Source organism: Anoplophora glabripennis, unplaced genomic scaffold (genome assembly GCF_000390285.2).
Source record: "Anoplophora glabripennis isolate ALB-LARVAE unplaced genomic scaffold, Agla_2.0 scaffold768, whole genome shotgun sequence".
Taxonomy (NCBI): domain Eukaryota; kingdom Metazoa; phylum Arthropoda; class Insecta; order Coleoptera; family Cerambycidae; genus Anoplophora; species Anoplophora glabripennis.
In genome coordinates this window covers 164161-179751 of record NW_019416962.1, presented here as the reverse complement: position 1 = coordinate 179751, position 15591 = coordinate 164161, and the positions used below count along the sequence as shown (strand labels likewise).

Below are 15591 nucleotides of genomic sequence, written 5' to 3'. Positions count from 1 at the left end.
TTTGATAGTTACAAAATTGTAATTGATATAGACAAATTCTTACACACTTATTTTGTGACATAATACTGTCAGATACACTTATTTAAATTTACTCAACTATGTAATATGTTTATTATCAAATAAAAACATATTGATGACAGACGAAGAATATGAAGAAGAAGAAACCTTGGAATAAAAGTCTTCAGTTTCTAATAGATTAGTAAGAAAAGTGTTTTTCTATTTTCGTGTAACTTTCCAAATAAACCTAGAAAACGATAAAATCGAAATTTGAAAATTGTACATTTTCCAGACAATCTTAAAAACTGAAAAGATATTTTCGATTCTTCTTCTAGAAATTAATACATACTGAATTAGGCAGTGTTGCTCCAATTTAATAATACCCGCGATTGAGAAAATTCTAACAAAATTTGCAAAGTAAATAATTAAAATAAAAGTAGCTGAGCTCTCATACACATACACATAAGACAAATACAGTGTAATTTTTTTAAAACCTGACATAGGCCAACTCTTTTATTTGAAGCGATAGACTAGTACTTCCAAAATGTAAAGTTGTAAGAAATAACTTGACTAAGAAAAAATAATGCTTTCCGATGTTGCCAGATTTCTTCAGTAGCTGCGTAAACTACATAAGTGCTCAAGTATTTTCATTATTTCTTTGTAATGACACAATACTTAATGAATGAAAAGATTTATATGCACAATGTTTACATGCAATGTGACAGAAATTCAATCACAACGTTATGAAGAGATGCATTCCGAGTGTAGGAAACCAAATAGGAATGTTTTTCAACGTTGATACAGGCGATTACAAGAATATGGTACTTTAAAAAACGTAAAAAATCGTGTTAGTAGTGGAACCGCAAGTAAAATTAACGTCTTGGCATAAATTAACATAAGTCCAGAAATATCTCAAAGGCAGGTGGTATTAGAATGTAATTTTTCTAAGTCAGGCGTTAAAAAAAATTAAAAAAACATAAGAATGGCGATTTAAAATTTAAATCAGTGCAAACATTGCAACCTGAAGACAGCCAACGAAGACTGAAATTTCGTGATGAATTGAGGACAGATCCATTTGGCCCTGTTAAAATATTATCGACTAATGAAACAATATTTGCAAATAGTGGAATGTTTAACAAAGAAACCAAACACTTTTATACCATGAAAACCCACGTTTAACATGGTAATTAAGGCCACAAATTCGGTTTTGTGTAAATATTTGGTGTGGCCTTTTCCACGACCAGTTACTAGGTCCTTACATTAATCGACAACTTTTAACTGGTGAATATGTTTTAACTTTCTACGAAATGATTTTGACCTCGAACATTATTAGAGTTTTAATTTCCATCACCTGGTCATACATAATTCAATAAGTTACATTAAAAACATCAAAACATTATTACAATTTCAATTTTATTATGACAAATTAATTCTTAAAAATGCATATGAACAACCAAAACTCCAAATGAATATTATACTTTGAAAAATTACAGTAAATGTTCAAAAACGTTTCTGTTTTTTGCAAATGTTGAAAACGAAGATAATCATAACCTGATCGGAATTTACTCTACCTGTAACCGCAACTGTGAAAGAGATGTATGTCAGATGTATCTGTATGAATATCCTGAAAAAAAGTTAGATCGAAATGTGTCTGAATTTTGAGCACTCGAGAAACCTAGAAATAACTATGAGCACGGAATTATAACTCTAATAATGTCTTATTGTAACGTGTGGTGGTAATAGTTTAAATAACTAGGTGGATTACACAGGTCTAACGACACTTAGAGTGTACGATAATTCAATAAACATAGAAATTAAAAAAATAGATAAATTTGGAACGAATACATGAAGATTAATTTTTGGAGACAAAACGTCTGAATCTGATTCGGTCCGAGGCAGTACAGTATTAGGGGTCATGAAGGCTTGCAAAAAATGTAATAAAATTTCCAGAGTCGTATTAAAAAAAATTAAGTTGATGGTCCTGGAGAGACGAAACGTCACATATAAAAATTGATTATGCCATTCGATAGAGGGCAAAAAGTTGCCATGAGAAAGTGTTCTTCTTTTTTCAATATCACTCAAACAAGGCTGAAATGAAACAAAAACGGATTTCCAATATTTCGATTATTTTCAAATATTTCGAAAACTAATCATGTTAGCCTTGCTTTCTTAGAGGCACAATGTTGCTCCTTTGATTATGCAACATTGCCCCCATTTAAGTTACTTCGTATCTCTTACCGTTTCCGAGATCCCTGTAGTGAGAAGCGAATTCGTAACAGCCTGTATTTATTTCTCTCTATTAAATATTAATTTATTGTTAATTTTTCATAATAAAATGTAAAAGTTTATAGCTTTTCAGTTTTCACTTATCGAATATTGTGTCATTATGAGTAAATAATAAAGGCACTTGGGTACTTATTTACAGCAGTAAATAATAGTTTGTTTACTTTTAAACAGAAATGCCAAAATTTTGTTTGTTACTACGATAAAATTGAATTTTTATATTTTGAATTTGAACATTTTTTTTTACCTATAATAAAATCTCTTCACCCAGGTATTATAATACATCGTTGAACTCGAAATTTACATCTAATATGGCGTCCATAAGATTAAAAGTTGGTTATGAAAACGTTTGGTTTGTATATTATCTTCTAGTTCAGGAGTACTACCTTACTACTAACCTTAAAAGTGGCTACCCTGTATAGCATATTGCAATCTTACGATTCCATATTCGAATAGAGAAACAAAAATGGTCATAACAAAGTGTATTCTACTTTTGTGTGGCTTATCAAATACATCATTAAAACTATAAAATTAATGGCATTATAAAAACATTTGTCAAACTGTTTTCCATTTCTCACCGGAAATTATCGTTCACTAAATTACGCAACTTTGGACCAATCTAAATTTTATCTCTGACGATTTCCGAGGTAGTAATGGTATCATATCCACTATAATAATTAATAAATTATTAACTGTATTACAATTCTACCTCTCAATAAGGTGTTGTCACTACGTAACATTCTATAAAACATAGGTTAAGCATTACGTTTTCCCATTCGCGTTGTGACTGTATGTACCGTGAATACAAGAAACTGATTTTGATTGTGTGTCCTTCTACGAGCGTAATTGCAACAGGTAAAACCAATGACATTTTATTGTATGGTTTGTATGCATTCAATAATGTTGTAACATATGTTTATAGAGAAATTATTTCGTTCTTCTATGTATGTTGCATATTTTACTGTTCTTCAGGATAACTTTTAAAATATCTACATAGGTACGTAATAAAATAATAATAATATTGTTTTTTATGAAATATTTATGTGGTTTCTAAAGGTAAGTAAAAACAAATCGTTTCGGTATTTCTACACTTTGAACACAAGGTAGTAAATAATTTTAAACATATTGGCAATAATTCTTCAATGTAACAGTCCATTTAATGTATTACAGAAATAGTTCTAATTCCGCCATCTTTTACACTATTAAAACAAAATTAAAGATGAGCCTTAATCTACAGGTCTATTAGGCATAGCATAGTCTAGTATAGTGGGCACAGACTCTTGTCTAAATGAATATCTATTCTTAGAATCATTGAAAGGGTAAATTATGCTCGATGTTTAAAATCTGTTGTGTAGTAACAATTTTTCTTATTTTCTGGCAAATATTTCGCAAAAATCGAGTTATTAATCACATTACACGTTAAATTCGGTAAAAATTTATAGTTGGTACCTACTAGTTCGTAGAAGCCAGTAATGCTATTATTCCTCTTTTTAAAATTGAGTAAAATATGATGGAGATAATTTATGAGGTTTTTTTATCCAGATGTAATGATAATAGCGTAATCAACTACAATATTCTGTCAATATATTGAAACAAGTAGCGAAAGGTAGCATAGCGAAATGCTTGATAATTTTTAATGGAAGTATAGGTATATAAGTCATTACATTTTATCGCTTTCGTTATACACTCCTTCGTATGGTCGCACACAGATGAATTGAAAAATGAGATGATCATACACACACAAAATAATCTCCAAATACTTTATTATTCTTCATATACTAGATATGAAATACTATCGTATTCACCGTTAACCGTTAACAGAGAGTTAACTTTGCTAATTTCTTGGTTTGTGAGTGTTTCAAAATTTTGTTTACGAATTCAGTAACGATAAGAACATTATTTGCCTATTACTAAGTTTGTTTCTTTCAAATTTTAGTGTCTGTTGAAAATTTATCAGACTGTTAAATCTCAACTTATTACCAAACCAAAAGCTAATACCTCAACTTATAGCTAAGAATCGTTAATACGGTAGTTAATCTAAAAGTATTCAAATAAACATTCTTAAAAAATAATAGTAATTACCTACAACTAAACAGTGGCATTGGAATTAAAAGTTAATGGATTTTAACAGTGATATAAAACTTATTTATCTTTACTGGGTGTTTCAAGATAAATTGGCTATACTTAAAACCTAGATAGTACAAATAAGAAAGAACTTTCTACCAGGAAATTTTCAGAAACACTTCGTTTTCTAAATAAGGTTTATTGAAATTTGAAAAGAAATCATATTTTATAATATCGATTTCTCTGAAAAGTTTGACATAGGTGACAAAATTTGAACAAAAGATTTATCTAATGCAACATTCCTTTGAATAATATATAAAAATGCCAAACAGTGACAGGGATAGTCATTCTGCCTTTACTAAACTCTCAAAAGTTCGATGCTACTGAATACTTTTGAAATTCGATTGTTACTTACAACTTCTAGCGCTCTTTCTATAAAAAAGGTTTCTTCCGTTTTATTCGAAAAACTGGCCAGTTTTTAATTTTTTTTAGCTACATTACCCTTTCCAAGCATTTCAATAAACCCAAAATAACTCTGGAACTATTAATTTTATAAAAATTTCATAATATGTATATTTTTTCTAGATATAACAAATTTAGATACAAGGTAGCCATGAATAGCCTGAAAATTCATGGGTGTAGCAATGTCGTATTTTGATAAAGGTAGTAGGTACGTCGATTATTTTTTTCGGATTGTATACACTGTATTCAAAATCGTATTTTTAGTCACTGGTTGATGTATTTATATTCGTTTCAGCATATCTTTTAGCTTTAATAAGACAGTCTTATTAAAGAGAAGAAATATTTTAAATGAGAGTTTTTTCAAACTTCAACTTTTTATATTTCGAAACCCAAACGTTTCCGAACATTCCTTCGTAGGGTTTTTATTGACCACTTCATACTGAAAATACTAAAATTTCTGATGCTCATATGTGGCCCTTCATAAGATTTTTCCTTATTTTGATCTCTTGAATTCTTTAAGTTTGGTCAATTAATCCTGAAATACCCTGAATGCAGAGACATTCATATAATAGGTATTGTACCTACATCTTTTTTGTTTTCTATCGAGGCCTGAAATTTGAAGAAATTTTCTTCAGCCGTGTTCAGCGACCCCGAAAACCCCTGTATACCAAATTTGGCGCGAATCTGTTATTTTTTTAAAATTCGTGATATCTGACCTAAATTGACCTTTTGAGAACCATCAGTTTTAACCGCGGATTCACGTTCGGCGTCTTAATCATATAAATAAACATTTGAATATAGAAACTTTTTTTTTTCTATTTTGCCTAGCACTTTTTCGTGAATTTTTGCTATTTTTGACCTGTTTTTTGAGGTTAGGAAATTCCTGTGATGTGATAGCTCAATTCTGGCACCGGATTCGTGATCAGGAGGCAAAAATACTACGGATAACATATGTAGTATGAAAAGTACAGACAATTTTTTTTGTGTGACTGCGTTATTCGTTTCTAGAAATTAGATCCTTATTTATTTTTTTATTTAACCATGATATTAAATTAAATTGTATTTTAAAACGAAATTGCCGGATGCGGTAAATCAAAGTATAATTTGATTAGTAGGTAAGTAAATTATTTAAACTTTAATAATAATTAAAGTATCATTAAAAATCACTTGAAAAATTGGCTACCAAATAGACTTGTCTTACTTTAATTTTTTAATGAATGATTTGAACAGCTTGTTAGATGAAGCACTACTGGATGTGGTTCCATCATGACGACGCTCCGGCACATTTCGCTCGACAAGTAAGAGATTATTTAAATATGACATACCCTAGACGGTGGATTGGACGTGGTCGTCCAATCCAGTGGCCCGCCCGTTCACCGGACTTAAATCATCTGGATTTCCTCACTTGTAGTCATGTTAAGGAGCTGATTTACGCAATTCCAGTAAATTCGAGTGATGAATTATGAAAACGAATTCAACAAGCCTTTCAAACAATTCGTAATATGACCGGGATTTTTGAAAGAAATCTAAATTACTCAAAAACTGTAGCTTTAATCAAAATTTTGCAAGAGACCAATTCGATAGACAATTGAACACTTTACACGAAACTAGTGCGCATTTGACAAAATTAGCAGTGGTCTAGAAAATATTTTTAAAAAAGGGTCACATTGACCCCGTCTCTACGACACTGCTGCTCATAAAATTTTGAGCAGTACATCAAACATTGGTCTTAAGGTGCTAACTACGCATAGCAAATTTGAAATAGAAATGTTCAGGCATTTTGGAATTATTGCAGACAATGTTTAATTTTACAGAAATTTTGACGCCCTGTATCTCGTTAAGGGGACATTTCCCGTATTTTATATTTTGACTCGCTAAACCCGAATCCGATGTTAGAATTGCCCCAGCAAATCAACAGAATATTCTAAATATGGCTTAAAATCGATAATATTCGCGAATTTTAGAATGGACATAGACCCACAAAAAAGAAAAGTGGTCTATTCCAAAGACTTGATCTATGATTCCTTATGTATTTTGACGCGCTGAATCTAAATCTAGAATTGTCCCATCATTCGCCAGCTCCTCTTTTAGCGTCAATAATTTTTGTGATAAATTTTTCGTCTCTTAACACGGTACGGATTTGAGGATACCTTCTTTTAGTTAAGCATCTGATATTTCCGGAAATAGTCGCCATCTTTGTCCAAAGTTTTAACGAACTCTTTTATGAGACCAAGGTGATATAAGGTGGTAGAAGCAGAATATTTGCTGTTGATTTACTGGATGGAAATCGTGTTCTTTTTGTCCATACTTTCTATTTATGATTCTTTCTGTCTATAATCCTATAGACATAAGAGACAGGGGTGAAAGATGAAGTTGGACTGCCTCCAGTTCTGAAAAATAAATTTTCCATATTTTCTGTATTTAAGGGCGGGTCATCGCGATTTAAAAAAAACTGAGTGATGGAGCAATTCTGGATCTGGATTCGGATTCAGCGCGTCAAAATACATAAGTAACCATAGATTTAGTCTTTCGAATAGACCACTTTTCTTTTTTTGTGTCTGTGTAATCCGTATCATTCTAAAATTCGAGAATATTAGCTATTTTAAAAACAATCTTTTCAGGTTAGAAAATTCTGGTGATTTACTGGGACAATTCTGACATCGGATTCGAATTCAGTGGGTCAAAATAAACGGGAATATATAAGTTAGACCACGATTTTCAGTCACAGTTAAATCATACCTAGATCATAGAAGCCTGTTAAGCCTTTTTTAAGGTTAGGAAGGATTTGAGGCCTTATGGGCCAAATCTGACTTCGGATCCGTGTTCAGCGGGAATATAAAGTTTTCATCACTACTTTCAGCCGCTGATAAATGATACCTGGATTTTAAATGCTGTTTTGTCGATTTTGTGGGGTTTTAAAGCATTTTTTTATGTTAGAAAATTCTAGTGATTTGCGGAGGCAATTCTGACATCGGATTCGAATTCAGCGGCTCAAAATACATAGGAATAATATATTCTGGTAATTTGCACAAGACTTTTATTTTTCTTGTGGAGCTGTGTAATTTATGCGGTTTTAAGTACCTAAAAAATGTTTGTTATTTTGAAATTTTGCAATTCGTTTGATGCTTTTTTTATAATTATAAATATCATGTTCAATATATTCCGGATTTTTCAGTTAAGTTCAGTTCAGAGATGTCTGTTTTTAAAAGTGCAGCAACAGATTTCTTATCGCCGAACATCACATTTGAAGTGAATTCAATGATAAGTTCTTTATAATTTACATTATTTACTTGTATTCACTCAAGTTGAAATAAATTCTAATTTGTATTATTATTACGTTAAGAATTTTTATTGACGTGTTTTACTTTTTGTAAACAATGTAAAACAATATAATATCGCCATTTTTTTTTCGTGACTGAATAAATTGTCCATGCATGAGCTCCTTTAGTGGTGATTTCACGAATGAAAAAAGTATTACTCTTATAATATTCTGTTCAATTAAATTCAATTTTTCAATTATTAACTATTTTCTAAATGCAGTTAAGGTATAGCAACACAGACTATCAGATATAAAATGACATTTGTCAAGGAAATTTTTTTTTTTAGTTTTTTAAATATTTCTAGTTATATGTATAAAAAACGTGCTCTGTTGAAATTAACTGATAGACGGTCCATGCGTATTTAGCTTTCCATAAATTATACATTTTTATTATCGTCTTTTAAAACTAACATAACATTTTTGGTTTAACAGAAAAAACTTCACTTTCATCGACTAAGCCGTGAGAACATTTTTCTTTCGTATATACACAAACTTTAGTCACAAATTGAACTCAGTAAATAATTCAGAATTGCCTTATAAAGCAAGTAAGTCTCACCGTTTTCACTGTGTAGCGCCGTATTGGTCGGTTTTTAAAATCATATTATTTAAGAAATCTTTGCTTTTGATTCAAATTTAGTGTAGTGTTAACATTTACATATATGTAAAATTTACTGTAAAATTTACAAATTTTTGTAGGCCAGTGGCGTGGGAATGGGTAAAGCGGAATTTTTTTACCCCAAATTCTATGCCAACGACCTAATAATCATTTGGTATTAATTTTTAGATTCCGTGGACAATTCTAAATAAAAAAGGTATACTTGTTGAAAATCGGTGTAGTGTATCAGTTGAATGGGAGACCGTTCTTCTGATAAAAATTTAGTTTCTTAAGGATATGAAATAAATTTTAAATTAATATTATTATAATGTCGCATTTTACCTTAGAATTCAAAACAATATTAAATAATGTCTCTACATCGGCAAAACGACTAGTACATTTTAAATATAATCCCTTTTGTATTATTTGTTGCATTCGTAATGTGGTGCATTCCTTTTCGGAGCTCATTTTTTTTGTTGCGCTGTAGTAGGGCTATTTGTGTCATTCTGAAACAGTTATAGGTATCCTTGCTCATTCAACGGCCCGTTTGTTTCAAACAGCAAAAATTGCACCTACATATTAATTTTAAATCAGCGCTGTGCGTCCATTACAGTATCCGTACACAATGATTGCCATGAATAAATAACTAAGCAATAATAGACTTATCTGTCATCAGGAACTGTCATTTTATTCTTAAGATTTGAAATATTAGTTGGTATTTGTAAAAAAATTGATGAATATTTAAGATTTTCTTATCATTCAACTGAGATTTTCGGTAAAACGATTTCCTATACCGATTTTCAACAAGTATATCTTTTTTATATAGAATTGTCCACGGAATCTAAAAATAAATCCCAAATTATTATTATATGATTTTAAAAACCGATCAATACGGCCTTGTACGTTGAAAACGTTGAGACTTAGACCCTTGCTTTATAAGGCAATTCTGAATTATTTATTGAGTTCTATTTGTGGTTAAAGTTTAATTCACTCGAACTGAAACACAAATAAAAAATATATACGATATTACAAAATTGAAAAATAAACAACTTTAATCACGGACGTTTTGAAATATTGAAAAATAGTAATACATTTTCCATATAGGACTTGTAAATAGACTATTGTTATTAATTTTTTAAGCAGAACTGGTTGGCAAGTAAAATTTGTCGGTTTAATAAAAAAATTTCTTGGTAATCTACTGCATATGTAACTACTACTTTTATCAAAGTAGGTACCTACAAAAATAGTCATAATGACCGCACGCAATTAATTAACTTTGTAGGATTAATAAAAAGGTCGGGGTGCTAGAAATAAGTTGACTCCTTTATTTTCTAAACTTATAATACACACACATGGCACATAGGTTATGTATCTAGACGCATTGAACGCTTTTTCGCTTGCCGGTCCCCTAGCGGTGGTTTTTGCAGGTGAGGCTGGCACGGGCGACAGGGTCGGCATTAGGTGATTTGCTACACTCTCCCCCTATGGTTCTGAACTCGACCCGAGGAAGAACCAGAAGCAGGTTCTTTGTGTTTCTTCGGTGGTCGTCCTCTCCGTCGGATAGCAACTACGGGCTCTTCAGGAGGCTTTCCTTGGACAGGAGTTAAAGCCGAGCTATGATAAATTCCCAAGGGAGTAAAAGGGTCAGCTGGATCCGCCACTTGGTAACTAACTGGCGAAACAATCTAGATTACTTCGTAGGGCCCATCTCGCTTTGGGTGAAATTTGGAGGTAATTCCTTTATCGGTTTTACTTAGGGTGTGGGTGGTTACCCAAACTCGGTCACCAAGAGCATAAGAAGCTACATCTCGTTTATGAGTGTCTGAATAAGTTTTCTGGCGATCTTGTTGTTTTTCATTGATCGACCGGGCGTCTTGCCAGGTACTAGTTACCATCTGAAGATAGGGTGTGATTTGAGGGACAAAATTCTCTGCCTGCACAATAGGTCGCAGATCATGAGTTACATCGTCTAAGGTGCGCATTTCCCGACCAAAGTTTAGGAAGCAGCTGTCTGACCAGTGGATTGACACCAAGCGGTATTCATAGCAAATCGTATTGTAGGCAACTTCTCTGCCCAGGAAGTGTGGTCATCTCCCACGAGTATGGCTAACCTTGGTTTGAGGTCACGGTTTTTCCTTTCCACCATATTTGCCGAAGCATGGTATAGCGGAGTAAATGATTCTTTGATCCCAAAGGTGTAACAAACTTTTTGCATAATGGCAGAGATGAATTGCACACCAATATCACTAATTATCTTGCGTGCTAATCCATATCGGAAGAAAACTTCATTTATAAGCACTCGAGCACACTCTTCTGCAGTAGCTTTCTGGAGGGGAAAAAGTTCAACCCACTTAGTTGTGACATCCTCTATAATGAAGATCGAGACATTTCCATCTTTCGGCAAGGGTCCAAACAAATCTATGGATAGTGTTTCGAATCTCTGGGCATATACAGGGGTCTGCAATAATCCAGCGGGTTTCTGGTTATCGGCTTTATAACGTTGACAATCTGGACAGCCCTTTACATATTCCATTACAAACCGTCTCATACCAGGGAAATAATATCTTTTAGCTATACGCTGTAAGATTCTCTCAGCCCCATAATGTGAGGCAGTGGGAGAGTCATGGTACTCTTCCAGAACACGTTTGAGTTGCATGTACAGGGACGACAAGTTGAGCTTCTTCTACATCTTCTGCTGGTGAATAGCGATAGAGGACTCCATTTGACATGATATACCCACGGCCCGTCCATTTGACAAAATCATTATTAGTATGTTCTTCGAAGCTTTTGATGATCTTTTCGACATCAGGATCCTTGAGTTGTTCTTGTCTAATCTCGGAAGCAGTGCGTTTAGGAAGCTCAATTGCAACATAACAAGCATCACAACTGTCTTTAACCTCATGGGTGCAAGGAGGTCGAGATAGGGTATACGCTACCACATTTCGTTTTCCTGGTAAATAGTCCATTTTTAAGTCATAGCCTTGAACTTGCAATACTTTTCAGATGCGTCAACCTTTTCTAGGCCTCTAAGTTGGGCGCCAGTTGTAGGATTAATAAAAAGGTCGGGGTGCTAGAAATAAGTTGACTCCTTTATTTTCTAAACTTATAATACACACACATGGTACATAGGTTATGTATCTAGGCGCACTGAACGCTTTTTCGCTTGCCGGTCCCCTAGCGGTGGTTTTTGCAGGTGAGGCTGGCACGGGCGACAGGGTCGGCATTAGGTGATTTGCTACAACTTACAATTTTACTTGATAATAAAAGTCCCACGTTGTGGTTAATTTGAAAATCGTTAAGTTACACAGTGTGTGAACGAAAAATTGAGCCACCGTCTGATTATAGACTACTTCAGTGAAAATAAGAACATTTAGACTAATTTACCTAGATGTATACAGACCCAGGTTTACTGAAACGTAGTCCGCTGAATGTGATACCATATAAAACAGTATTTTTTACCATCACTATGAAACTACTTAGAGATTTTTTATTCGATACACGTCTTTGTTTATTTAAGTGTAATATATTTCACCAATAGACACACTCACATACATACATTTGGTACAGTCGACTCTTTTAAGAAAATTCTTTTGCATACTTGCGACTGAATTTAGTTGATAACTCTCCGAATTTCTGAATTTATTAATTCAGGAATGGTATTCATTTGAATAGAATAAACTTTACGAATCCCCACAGGAAAAAGTCGCATGGCGTAAGATCGCATGATATTGGTGGCCAAGTCACTTCACTGTTACGTGAGATGAATCATCCATTAAACTTCCGTAACAAATGGATAGCTTCACATGCCGTATGGTAGGTAGTCGATTCTTCAACGAATGTCCTGCGCATTAAATAGTCGTCTGGTTTAAATTCCTGGGTTAGCTGAATCTTGAATGTATGCAGATGCAGATCATTTGTTAAAATCCACTACATTGTGTTTTTCGAAATGTTTAATTGTAGTGACTGACGGCGCACTAAGGCTACGGGAATTTCCGCCATACTATCACCCACCGCACCGTAGCAATATTTTCAGCTAAACGGCCAGTACGAGGCCGGCCTTTATTGTCTGCAACCAACCTGTTTGTGCAAATTTGGCAACTAATCTTTTCGCAGTTGGTATTTCACCTAATTTGCGCACACTTTCCAATACTTGTAATGAATTTTCACAATCTTCACTCGCTCATTCATCGTATAGCGCTCCATTTTGTCTAATCGCAACGTGTTTAATAACACCCTGCACAATGCTGTTAATAGACTACAGGCCCGTGTCAAAAATTGATGGGTTATTTGAATCACCAGGAGACCTATTTAGAAAGATACAAGGGCATAAAATAATAAGATTCAGCACTATGCCGTCACTTGTAAGCTGTCCAACTGAGTGCAGGTGAGAATTCAAAAGCACAGGTAGAGGGAGTAAATTTTGGTCATATATTTTTGTACGGCATTCTTACCATCGATAGATCCATGAAAAATAATAAGAAAACACGTAGTGCCGTACAAAAATAGTGCGCCACAAAGTCGGAAAAATTTTTGATTTTCCGGCGATTTTCAGGGTAAATTTGGTCATTTGATCCTGTACGGCATCGGTTCCACACAATTTCAATACCTCTTCTAATCCATTATTCCGCAACGCCGTACAAAAATCATGGGACAAGGGAGAAAAATCGAGGGTTGCAATCCCCTCCCCTTCCGTGGTCCGGGGGGTGATTTGAAAAAGTACGGCATCGGTTCCAAAACATTATGTAGCACTCAAAAGTACTATTAAAAATAATGCCGTCAAAAAATTATTGTTCATTTGAATCTATATCAATAATTACCTTAATTTAATCGTATATTTGATTTATAAAGCTGTAAGGTCATTTGATCCTGTACGGCAACTTTTTTTTTAACATGATATTGCTAAATACAATTGTTATATCATATTGCCGTTAAAAAAAAAATGTTAAAAAAAAATTATAGAGAAAAACAAAAAATGCAATTTTTCAAATTATTGCAAAAGTTTAAATAATCATAGATTAATGAAATATAGCAATTTTCTAAATATTATTGTTGTTTTAAATAGTATTCAGGTAAATAAATTAAGAAAAAATGATGCCGTACATTTTAATGCAGACCATATTTTTTGGATGAAAATGACACTACCATTTCAGGGGTACTTTGGTCATCTGATACTGTACGGCATTCACATATTTTTGAAGAGAACAGTTTTTAGTTTTTTGTTAATAAAATTGAAGCTATTGTAGCAATCGCAATGACAACAGACAAGTTGTAGGTATTTAAAAGACGAACAAAATGAGATATCGCGCGACACGATCGGATAATTAGAAACGGAGAAAACTTCGGAAAACCGGAAAATTCGTCCTTTATTCAAAAATTTCAATCTCCGTTGTTTTTTAACTTGTAGGTCTGAGGTTTAAGGATCAAGTAGTAATGGACATGTACTTTTACCATGCGAAAAACGGACGCTGTGCGATTATTAGTTTTTTCGCAATTGCCATTTTTGTAAAATCGTACCATTAATTGTAAAATCGCCTGATGCTCGGGAGATAGTCCGATTTGAATTCTGGCAACGGATTCTTAAACTTTACAATTACGGGAACAAAACGTCTATGTCAGTTTTTAGAAAAAATGTTTAGAAGTATGTTAAAAATGAATCGGAACATGGCTCAAAACGACCCAGCGCGCGGAAACTACGGAGTAGTGGGGGGACCATGCTCGGCGGAGAGGCATTTCTCCTCAAGATCTTTGGGCAATTGGATTGAAGCAACATCCATGGATCTTCTGGAGGTGTTAGGTTGCTGTTTATTCCTAATCTCAATCGCTTGGATGCAGTTTTTTAAAATTGCACTCGATAAACATTTTATCCGGTTGTCAATCGGATCACCCGGCAAACCACAAATGAAACAAACACGTTCTTGCTCTTTTTCTTGAACAATTCTTTCACTTTCACTGGAATTTTCATTCTCCTCGAGGTCCGACATGATCGGAGTGCTCGACCTGTCAGTGCAAGATTACTAAAAAGGGACTAGGTTGGCTGGTAAGTGTCGACCAATCACAGCGCAGCAGAACGACGCGTCATTTGGAGGAATGACCGGAGCGGGAGTCACATAATATTCAGTATTTCTACAGCAAGGTACAGTATTTACGCAGAATAAACTGTTCGAAATCGAGTTGTCACGATTTACTTTTGTCTTTTTTATCAATATGAACTTTAAGATTTGTACGGTATTGACTTTTTATAGACGATTGCATTAAATACAAATAAACTATCTAAATGCCGTACAAGAAAATATCGTACTAAATATCACCGTAAAGTACATTTCGTTACATGGATTTTTCGGGAGTTTTTTCCCCCCTACAGACCCTTGGGCCAAAAAATATGTACGGCATGTCACAAAATGTTATCTATGCATAAAATACTTTCAAAATAAATTAATTTTATGTTGTGTCAAATCACCCCCCGGACCACGGAAGGGGAGGGGATTGCAACCCTCGATTTTTCTCCCTTATCCCATGACTTTTGTACGGCGTTGCGGAATAATGGATTAGAAGAGGTATTGAAATTGTGTGGAACCGATGCCGTACAGGATCAAATGACCAAATTTACCCTGAATCGCCGGAAAATCAAAAATTTTTCCGACTTTGTGGCGCACTATTTTTGTACGGCACTACGTGTTTTCTTATTATTTTTCATGGATCTATCGATGGTAAGAATTCCGTACAAACATATATGACCATAATTTACTCCCTTTACCTGTGCTTTTGAATTCTCACCTGCACTCAGTTGGACAGCTTGCAAGTGACGGCACAGTGCTGAATCTTATTATTTTATGCCCTTGTATCTTTCTAAATAGCTCTCCTCGTGATTCAA

General features: G+C 33.7%; 1 protein-coding gene across 2 annotated transcripts in view; it reads left to right on the top strand.

The window, feature by feature from the left end:
• The first annotated feature begins 3038 nt into the window (after positions 1-3038).
• The window catches only part of LOC108911861 (aquaporin-like), a 52398-nt gene continuing 39845 nt past the window's right edge, over positions 3039-15591 (top strand). Inside the window, exon 1 of one of the 2 annotated variants that reach the window (XM_018716917.2) lies at positions 3039-3135. The gene's annotated coding sequence lies outside the window, so the exon portion shown is untranslated. Of the gene's footprint in view, positions 3136-3194; positions 3278-15591 lie in introns of those variants that run through there. The other variant, XM_018716918.2, reaches the window with a different exon arrangement.